This window comes from Macrobrachium rosenbergii, chromosome 2 (assembly GCF_040412425.1).
Source record: "Macrobrachium rosenbergii isolate ZJJX-2024 chromosome 2, ASM4041242v1, whole genome shotgun sequence".
Taxonomy (NCBI): Eukaryota; Metazoa; Arthropoda; class Malacostraca; order Decapoda; family Palaemonidae; genus Macrobrachium; species Macrobrachium rosenbergii.
In genome coordinates this window covers 77,839,195-77,851,124 of record NC_089742.1, presented here as the reverse complement: position 1 = coordinate 77,851,124, position 11,930 = coordinate 77,839,195, and positions in this window count along the sequence as shown.

Here is an 11,930-nt window from a genome sequence, read left to right as displayed (position 1 = left end):
CATTCCCTCCACCTGTTTATACACAACGCCATTAAAAATAAAAGCTGTGTCCAGCACGGCCAACCCTAAAAATTATTTAAAATGATTCTTGTTGAAATTGGGAAATAAGGCATCGTCATCAGGAAAAAACTTATAGGAAATAAGATATCGTCATCAGGAAAAAACTTATTTAAAATAATCTGAATTGTTTCCCCCACAGGGATATTGGTGAACAAGGATTCGTCGTCCAGGCTAACCATGAATAAGTCGGAGTCCTGTTTGACAATTTCCTCCATGAAATCGGCAGAACACGTTAATGTGTAAGGGTCTAAGTTAATGGTTCCTTCCTCACTTTATTTTATAAAGTTTATGATGGTGACACATTTGCCTTATTTAAACGAGATTTTAATGCAGACTCTTTTTTGGACTTCGTTAATACCCAACACCTTAACATAAAATTTACGCTAGAAAAAGAACCTAACAGCAAGCTTCTATTTTTGGACGTTCTTGTTTCCAGGATCTCGGTAAAGTTAAGCATATCGTAGTTTAACCAGACCACTGAGCTGGTTAACAGCTTTCCTAGAGGCTGGCCCGAAGGATTAGATTTATTTTACGTGGCTAAGAACCAACTGGTTACCTAGCAATGGGACCTACAGCTTATTGTGGAATCCGAACCACATCATGACAAGAAATGAATCTCTATCACCAGAAATAAATTCGTCTAATTCTTCACTGGCCGGTCGGAGAGTCGAACGCTGGGCCAACAGCGTGCTAGCCGAAAGCTCTATCCACCCCTCCAATGAAGAACTTGAACTCGGTAGGATTCTACACTGGCATATATCGTACAGATACGTTTACGGGTTTGGGTATGAATTTTTAAAGTTCTCGTTATTTCAATTTTAAATTAAATGCTCTTTCTACCCTCCTCCACAGGGCTTTTACTCTGTCATCTAATTGGCTGACTTTTCATGACGTAATAACATCTCTTACTAATTATTTCAGGAACAACTGTTTTCCATACAAACTGTTTTTTAAATAGTTGCATAGTATGTTGAACAAAAAGATGACGCCACCTACTATATATTACACCGTCCCTAAGATGAATTTATACGCAGCGTTCCCCTATATGCAAGATGATTCTTTCAGGAAGAAATTTCTCAACATCAAGCTCATTCCGAAGAACCCCGAACAGTTGGTTCTTTCTTCAAGTTTAAAGACAAGCTCAGTCCCTTATTTACATCCAACGTTATATATAAGTGCAAGTGCCCCAGATGTAGTCAAGGGATCTATGTCGGATGTACTAAGATGCTGTTGCGAGTTCGCATTGATGCTCATAGAGGAGTCAGCTTCAGAACGGGGAGCAGATTGTCCAGCCCTGAAAAGTCTAATATCAGGAATCATTCCAAGATATGTAAAACTTTTATAGAAATTAAAGACTTTTCAATAATAGGAAAAGCACAAAAAGAAAATCATTTAACAATACTTGAATCTATTACCAAATTGACTGTACCACCGTTAAACTTCCAAACATCCTCTACACAATTGTTTATTGCCTGATGGTCTTGTTGAGCTGTTTCTTCCCTGTCTGTATGTTTATTTATTTATTTATTTTTCTCTCTCTCTTTTGTTATGCTCAATGCGAGTACATTGGTTTGTTTTTAGCTTTCTTCTGGGTAGGTTGTCACAGTCTTTTGCTTGTTCCTTTAGGATAAGTTTTAGTCATTTTATTCTGAACGTTTTACTGTAATTCTAATTTGTGATTTTGATTTTATTAATTTACTATTGCCATGTTCGCTGCTTGCAGCCTAGAAAATGCAACTATGAGGAGTTGTGAAACGTCGGCATATATATATTATAATAAAATGCATATGAACAGTGTCTTTCCAAGGTCCGCCTTGGATTGTTCTTCGAGCTTTTGCTCCGGAAGTTGGAGGCATATACTATTTATACTGTTTTATATATATATATATATATATATATATATATATATATATATATATATATATATATATATATATATATATATATATATATATATATATATATATATATATATATATATATATATATATATATATATATATATATATATATATATATATATATATATATATATATATATATATGTATATATATATATATATATATATATATATATATATATATATATATATATATGTATATATATATATAGTATATATACATATATATATATATATATATATATATATATATATATATATATATATATATATATATATATATATATATATATATATATATATATATATATATTATATATATATATATATATATATATATATATATATATATATATATATATATATATATATATAATATATATATACCTATAAAGATGTTTATATTTTATTTGAATAAGGAATAATGACGACCTGAAAGATGTTTGTTTTTATTTGAATTATGAGCTTAGTATGGTTAATTTCGATACTGCATCTTTATTTGCACAAATAACTGTCGATAATTTTTGTGGTTTTTTATAAAGCGAGTTGCAAAGTTCTTATTTCCTTTGCTATTTTAAGTGAAAATTATTTTTTTTTTGTTATGCACAAAAGACTGGAAATTTTGTTTTAACGGAGAGTTTGTTGTGCAAAATTTTGTATGACTATAGGCAATACTTTATTATCCCATCCTAAACACTGTCTATTTTTTAATGAAACAATGTTACGATGAATTTTTCCACCAAAAGTGATGGATAATATTTTTAGCAACTAGACACTTCAGGAAAATCTTAAAGAATTTTTACTCAAGTTCCATCTATTACATTTACCATAGAGGAAAAAATAATTTGAACATTTTTAAATGTTATTGTTCAAAGATATTATAGAAATTTCACTAAATTAATTTATCGTAAATCTACTAACACTGGCGGGTTTGTTTACTTAATTTTCTACCATCATCGAAATGTTAAAATGTCTTTTTCTACAAGTATGATTTTAACGTTACAGTCTGCAGTTTTATGATGTTGACAAAAACAAATTATGATACTGCATTCAAACTTAGGTACCCTTAGATTTTCGCAAACACATCAAGGATAAACCGAAGAAAAACGTTCAGTTAACTGACAACACAGCCGAATTCAAAATGAGCCATATTTTAGTTACCATATATTGTATGGTTTTTACCGATTTGAAGGGTTTCTAAACTTTTAACATGTATGTTGTGTTCAGTAATTGTAAGGTTAAGGTTTAGGTAACCAATAAGCCTCATATTGACGATTCTGGCTCCTTGTAAATCTGTCATAAAACTCTTATGGAGAAACTTGAAATTCCGCAGCAATACGAACAAACAGTTCGGAGCGTTAAGTATGTTGTTCCAGATTGTATCTTAAATTATTTCGGGTTATTCCTTTTTTGTTTATTTCTTTACCGTTCTTATAGGCTGTCGCACTTAAGCTGTGATGATGTCTCAAATGAACGTGAAAGGGCTTTGTACCGAGCTCTGTTTGTTGTTTTCCTTGAATGTATATATATATATATATATATATATATATATATATATATATATATATATATATATATATATATATATATATATATATATATATATATATGTATGTATATATATGTGTAATTCTAATAGCCACAATGCCCTCTTAACTTCTGGAATTCTTCGCGCTTTTTGGATATGCTTGTAACTACGAAGCCGAAAGGATCCAAACGGAAGAAATTGAAGGGCCTGTGAAATTTTTTATCACCGTGATTTATATACATTCATGAAGCTACAAATGTTTAATATCAAATTCACGCTACCTCGGGAATATCCCCGATGGGGAATGATCACCGAAGGGGAATTTATAAAAGATAAATGGATCGGTACTGCCGGGTCTCGATCCCACGACACAGTTTCCTTCCAACAACTCGAGTCCACGTAGTGCCGGTCCATTTATCACCTAAATTCCCCTTCGGTGATCATTCCCCATAGGGGATATTCCCGAGGTAGCGTGAATTTGATATTAAACATCATCTGTAGCTTCATGATATATATATATATATATATATATATATATATATATATATATATATATATATATATATATATATATATATATATATATATATATATATATATATGTGTGTGTGTGTGTATGTGTGTATATATATATATATATATATATATATATATATATATATATATATATATATATATATATATATATATATATATATATATATATATATATGTGTGAGAAGTGTACGCAAGCGAATAGATTTCTAAGATGATATCGTTCGGATCAAAATTTCTTTTTGTTTCTCATAGGAGGATTACTCTTATATGACCTTTATCAATATTATTTAGTAGGACTTATAAACTTAATTAACTGGAGAACCGTATTAGCGCTGTGTCGTCCGTATGAATGATACTAAGGAATGAGCATTACTTTGAGGCGTTAAGGAGTATAAAAAAATAGAAAAAACAATAAAACACTTGAAATAAGATGGACATTCATGAAATATATATGGAAATATTTCAACAGAATCCCTTAACAGTCATACGATCCATCCTGCATCTTTTAGTACTCAAAATTTCTCTTCTAGATCTACCAGAGGCGAAGAACGGGATTAATTATCAATTATCTCTCAACCGAGTTTAAGCACCACAGTGTTGCCTAATGTATATTTACAGTATGAGGATTTGTCTTTGTGTAGGGGGTACTCATCGAGACAATCTTGCATGTTGCATTATCAAAGCCTCTACGAGGCAGACAGAAAAGTAGGAAAAGAAAGGTTTAATGGGAAAATTTCCAGTCTTCAAAGTCCAGATATATTCGTGAGTCCCTAAAAGAATTCCATTTATAACTCGTACGTACCTACTATCCATTTCGGGAACCGCGAGTTATCGTTTTTCTCAAAGATCTTTCAAACTAATTAGTTGTTCGAAATGGTACTTTGACACAGTGTACAAGATAACTCCCACTAGTTTTTGGTAATATAGTGGATTGTCAAATGGTGTTAGTTACGGCGTTCACTCTTGACTTTAAAAGGCAAAGTCCCATGAGTCAGCAGAACTATTCTACGCAACCGAACGTCCTTTATCCCCTATAGACAGGAAAGGGGGGCCGGAGATGGGGAGGCCAGGAAAGTGGGTTGAGGGAGGGGTGAGGAGGGGAAGGGAGAGGGAGGGACTGGATGGGGATAAAGGACGTTCGAATGCATAGTTTGGCGATGCTTGGCAACACGATGTAAATCAAGCGTAAACGCCTTAGCTAAAACCATTTGACAATGCTCTATATTACCAAAAATTAGCGGGAGGTGTCTTGTACACTGTGTCAAAGTACCATTTCGATCAACTAATTGGTTTGAAAGATATTTGAGAAAAACGATGACTCGCGGTCCCGGAAATGGATACTAGTCCCATCTCACTGAGAGGCTAGTGTCACTGGAGCATTATTTGCCTCTTTGAAATGGGCGATTCTACTAATTAACCAGAGGCGAAAAAGTTACTGTGGGTAATTTACATCAGGGAAATGGTATATGCATTGAGGGCTAATTTGTTTATTAGGAGATAAAATTTATTACTACATATTCTATTTTTGTACCATTACTTCTAAACTTCTTTTCCTGAATAAGATAGATTCCTCAAGTTCGGGATACGGATGTATAGTTGCGTAAGGGGATGACTAATGAAGACGATTTTGAATATTCATTTACATTTCAAGAATGGAAATGACACTGTCAGAAATTCGTCTCACGAAATGTTTAATTTTCGATGAATATTTATAATTATTTTGCATTCCTTTGCTTTCGAATGATTTCTTATTTAACTTTTTTCAGCTTTAGAAGCTTAGAATTTTTCGTTCTACTAAATATATATATATAAAATAAATTTCCCTTCATGGAGTTAATATTTCGTCAATGCATGCTTCTTCAGTTCAGATCTTTTAAAAAACTAATTTACATCAATTCTCCATTGAAACGTTCTATATATAAATATAAATAATTAAGTTTAAGATATGGTTTTGAAATTTTCGTAGTTATACTAAAAAGATTCTAAACGTTTGCCGTGAAATTACTCTAAAATGCACAAGATAACGTTTCTTATAAATATTCTCATTGATATTTTGCTTTGTGACAGTTCATCATAATGATACTGATTACCGTGTGATTAAAAACCCTAGTGTTATCGTGTAAAAAATTTTCATTTCTTTCAGCGTTTCAGTTACATTTCCCTGTGAACTAGAAAGTATGATTACTATTGTATCTGTAATGTATTTTTGGAAATTTAGTCATAGAGTGACGGTAAAGGAAACTGCAGAAAAATTGCCACGTATCTGAAATATAATTAATTTATATAATTTGTTTATTGTCGATATCTCATTGAAGGTATACAAGGTAATCTATTTATTCCATCTCCTTCTTTTCTAACCATGAATTTCAGCTGCTTGTTTACAATTGGAACATCACAATTAGTTTACCATGAATTTCAGCTGCTTGTTTACACAGTTCCTCGTTGGGCGAGTCGGCTAGCACTCTGCTAGGCCCGAGTTCGCGTTTCCGGCCGGCCAATGAAGAATTAGGGGAATTTACTTCTGGTGAAAGAAATTCATTTCTCGGTATAATGTGGTTCGGATTCCACAATAAGCTGTAGGTCCCGTTGCTAGGTAACCAATTGGTTCTTAGCCACGTAAAATAAATCTAATCCTTCGGGCCAGCCCTAGGAGAACTGTTAATCAGTTCAGTGGTCTGGTTAAACTAAGGTATACTTTAATATAATTGGGACATCACAATTAGATTTTATTCTGTTAAAGTGTACTGATCAAGCTAATGTCCCTCAAGAATTTTCTAAATTTAGCCATAATGAATAGTAATAATAAGACCAAAAGAACATTTTAGAATTGCTGAAACAATTGTCAAATGCTTTTTTTACGGATATTAACTCTGAGAGATAATCCCCGTACGTTCTTTGTAGCATTGTCATTCTTCTCCCTCAATATATTGATAATAGTAACACAATATCGATAAAGAAAATTCTCCCGGCCCGGTTTACCAAAACTGACAGATTATTTCAGGTTATTTCATAAGATTAAGCACACAATCTACAAATAGATTTTTTCGGACCTGAACGTAAACATCAGTTTTATGTACAGTATGTTTCGGTAACGAACTGCAGGCATTGCAGTAACGTAGGTAGCATATTGGAACACTAGCCAGCAATCCCACTTCCCTCTCGGCCTCGAGTTGTGGTGTTTCACAGAGAGATATTCCATCATCAAAATCTCTTCACGGTTAGTGTCTAGAAAAGTGTAGACATACAATACCTCGAATATTTGTATGGATATTCCCTAAAGAGCAATGAGGGTAGATTTCGTAAGAATTGCTTTAATAATAATAATAATAATAATAATAATAATAATAATAATAATAATAATAATAATAATAATAATAATAATAATATCCTTTATTTCAGCTCAGGGACGTATACATGGAATATACAAATACAATACACACAATCTAGACACAGGAGATAACATGATAAAAATTATAATCGGCAAAATCCACACAGTTGCTGAAGAAGCAGAAAAAATATTGAAAATAATAATAATGAAAAAAAAAAACATTGCGTATAAGTAATTTCCAGGTAGGGACCTTAGGTGGTTACAGAGGTCAGGTCCAGAAGGATTAACTGCAATTAATAAGTTGCTGGGTAGTTAGAATTTTTATAAATCAGTTGCAGTAGAGTTTATCTTAAGATACATTACAATTAGTAACATGGAAGCAATCTGCTCACTGGTTTTTACTGAACCAAAGAACAACAGGAGCAGAGGAAATGACCACCATACGAAGACAAAAGTGGTGTTCTCAAACTTTTTTTTTTTACATTATGTCCCATTACGGTCCCAACATCGGAGCAATGTCCCGGAAATTATCGATATTATTCATCGTCAGTGGTCTGATAAGAATGTTATAGGGTCGAGTAGGCAATTCAGAGAAGTCACACTTCATATTTTATTCTGTAATTTGCTTAAAGGGAAATCCACTCATAACTCTGCTCTTGTTCATCTACCATTCTAAATTTACAATAACAATAATAAATTGAACTTGTTAAATCCCCGACTTGAGGTTTACAAAAGGTATATTTGAACCCTACATGCCCAATTTCTGCGCCTGGCCGCATGAGCAACTGTTTGTGCATGTGGCGTCGCGTCGAAGTAAATAGCGATACAAGACTTGTTTATAAAGCATTTCTCCAATAAAGCCTAGGAATATTATAAGTAGGTGCATCAAATCTGCGTTGCATTACTAAAAATGATTACAATTCCTGATGAAACTTAGTAAATCACTCACCCTCTCTCTTTCTTGTTTATTTTCACTCCATATTCTCGGTTTTCTTTGTGTCCTTCACCTCGACATTTAAACGAATTTTCGTGTTTTCTTGCACTGGGCGGGTTCACTAGGTAGCCGGTGACAATTTGCTTTAAACTTTAAACAAAGTTTGCTTAAAAAATGCCTGATAAAGTTAAGGCTATCCATCATTTCAAGAAGGGTAGCCGAACTTTCCTGTGCCGGTCCTTTCAAAGTTGTGTAAGTTAAAAAATGATACATTTTTTTTCTAAGCCTCCTGTAACCAGTTGCAGATTATACATGAAGTAGGTATTATATTCATTTAATATCTTTGTAACAAAAGGCAGAAATGTCGCCGTATGCATATTTTACTTGCCTCTAGTACTTGCTTGGGTGAATTTGGTGTATTTGCTTTTTCATGAATGTGTCAGCATTCATATTATAACGCACTTTACATGTTAACATAGTATTACACTATATAATAACATTACACGACCCGAGAGTCCGTAATTCAGATCATTTCTGTTTAATAACATAGCATATAGTTTTTCGGTAACGAGGCGCCTTGTGAAGCACATTATACGTACTTTTTCTTAAACATTTAGGGGCTTGATTAAAACTCCTGTTGCGTACTTATTGTAAACTGATATTGAATTTTTTTCAGCGTCAGGCTAATTAACAGTTACTGTACTTTCAACGGCGTTTACATGATGTAATTTCATTTACAACTTTTCTTCTTTTGTCATCGTCATGAAATATGCTTTATTAGAATAATTGGTAGTAACTGCATTTAGCTCCGAAATAACACTGTCATGGTGTTATTACTGTCCTCTCTTTCTCTATTTCTCTCCCGCTGAGTCAGTCATCGGTTAAATTACCTTTAAAGTTAAATACAAAGTACTCATACTACGACACCGAACTCGGGACAACTTCCCAGACTCGTATTAAACTCTTCGTAATTTGTGAATGAACTCGGGCATAACTCGGAGCATTCAGTTCGTCATAATCTCGTAGGTACTTTGGATAAGTTGCAGTAAACACGCATTAGACCCTGTAATTCGTGAATGAACTAAAGAGAACGTGGCATCACTCATGAGTTTATGACACGTTCAAAACTTATGGTAGCTCTGCCTACTTTATAACAGACTCATAGTTGTAGGTATTCCTTACTAAGTTGTAGTAGTTCGCACTAAACGGATCGTAATTGGTATACTCCTCTATAGGCTCGAAAATCCCTCTTGAATCAAAGGGGGACTGAACCCTAAGAGTACCTGCAAAGGAGACCATTACTAGTATTTCACTTGACTCCCATTGTTAGAGCGAGAATAGGCAGCAGAAAGAACTCTCTCTCTCTCTCTCTCTCTCTCTCTCTCTCTCTCTCTCTCTCTCTCTGCTGAGTATAAAGGGGAAGTGGCTTTGGGAGCTGAAAAAAGAAAAAAAATAAACACTCAAGAAATCGAAATTTAGTGAAACAGATTGTCATGTAAATTAAAGTTGAGTTGCCGAAATGAGAGAGAATAGAAGTTTAATAATACCATGGACAAGGGAAGAGAGCGAAAATACTAAGCAAGAGAGTCGAGCTGCTGTAGCAAATATAACTATGATGATGAGAACTGTTGAGAATCGGGATATTGATATGGGTGAGGAATATTAGTATTTTTATCATTGTTATTCTGAATTAGTTTAACGGGTTGTTTCACAAGGCCTTCGCGACTAGTTTATTCTTTAGAGAGGGGTAAGAATTGTATCAGAACAATTTAAACGAACGGTAAAGGGATCAAAGAGAATAAATAAGGCAGAAAATGCCATTTCAACTCGTACAATCTCGTACTGAAATCCAACTCAACTCGTAGCTATTTGAGAGTGACTTCACTATATTTGCGTTACTCTGCGGCTAAAGCAGCTCGTACCAATGAACATTGAGTAGTGAAAAAATAAAGACATTCCTGTCCACTAACTAGTTGTATTAGCCTACGGTATAATTCTTCCATGGCTTGTTTATAAAATGATTTCGTGTTTGTACTACTTGGAATCCTTGGCCGTTTGGTTTGTCAACTTTGCTTAATATATATATATAATATATATATATATATATATATATATATATATATATATATATATATATATATATGAAGCTTAATATATATATATATCTCCGTTATATATATATATATAGTGATAAATATATATATATTCAGCGACTCCAGTTATATAGCCTCTCTTATTCCAATTCATTTATCATATATATATATCGGCGACAATATATATTTATATAAGCGACATATATATATGATTATATATAAAATCATATATATATATATATATATATATATATATATATATATATATATATGCATATACATATACGTATGTATGTATGTATATATGTGTGTATAAAAGCCTATACTTTATGTTCAAATTGCATTAGCTGGTGTAAATGACATTTTTGTATAGACATTTCAAAAGGTTTCCGATGGATTTGTACGAAGATTCAGCTTTTTTGCTTCTAAATTTTACGTTTGAAACGTCACATGTCAGACTTCGAAGATTGTTAATACACCCTTGCAGTTCCTTGCGATAATTAAAATCTAAACGAAAACTAAACATGTTATACTCAGTGGTACAAGAAAAGTCTATTTCTACGATCCACTTTTTTTAACGATAATGACAAAAATTTCCCGAGAGAAAATCAATAAATATTTGTTCAAAATCATCTGAAAACAACTGCAGTGTCATTTGGATTTATCTCCCATTTCAAGATTTTTTTTTCATTGTTTTTATGCTTAACGCTGAGTAACGTTGTTTAAATTGCCTTGTTTTATAAAGTTCAACGATGTGCTTGTAGATTTCTAATTAGCATCTATATTAACATTCTTCCATATGATATTTCCACTTTTAATCATGAATAATGATAAAAATTCCAAAGATTCAAAATGATGTTTCCTCCATTTAATATTATAATGGTCAGAATGATTACAAATAGAAATAAATTATTAAAAGTGTAATACATTTATTTATGTCAATTGACTGCTGCTTATTTTCCCTCGGTGTCTGTCTAAATGAAATGCTAATAAATTGCCTTTCCTTTTGTTCAGCTGCAGACTTACTTAATCTCATGTTAATTGACATTTAGAATTATTTTGCATTGCGTAGGAGTTGATTTTCTGAAGAAATTATCCACTAGGATAGGTTGTTATGCAAACATACCAACATTTATTCACATTTAGTGCAATGAATTTTATATTTCTTTTTACCTTGGTAAACCTTGGAAGAATAGGGAGACATATTTAATTCGTTCATGGATTTTACGGTCTTTACAGTTATAATTTACTTTAATGTTCAATGTTATGGACGAAAGTATGAAGCAGTCATGTGATTTTTCTGTAAGCGTGACCTCTCCATGTGGCTTTATAACTCCTGTAAAAATTTCAACCCCTCTAATAATTGAGTGGTACTCAAGAAAACTTGAGATACCGAAAATACCAATTGATATTAGGCATTACAGCGATTTGCATAACAAAAGTCAGGACTGTATATTTAATGGTTATTGCTTCAAAAGATAATCAACAAACATGAATTTGAAACTGGCTATTTGACACATCTCATACAAAACTTAATTAAGAATTATGT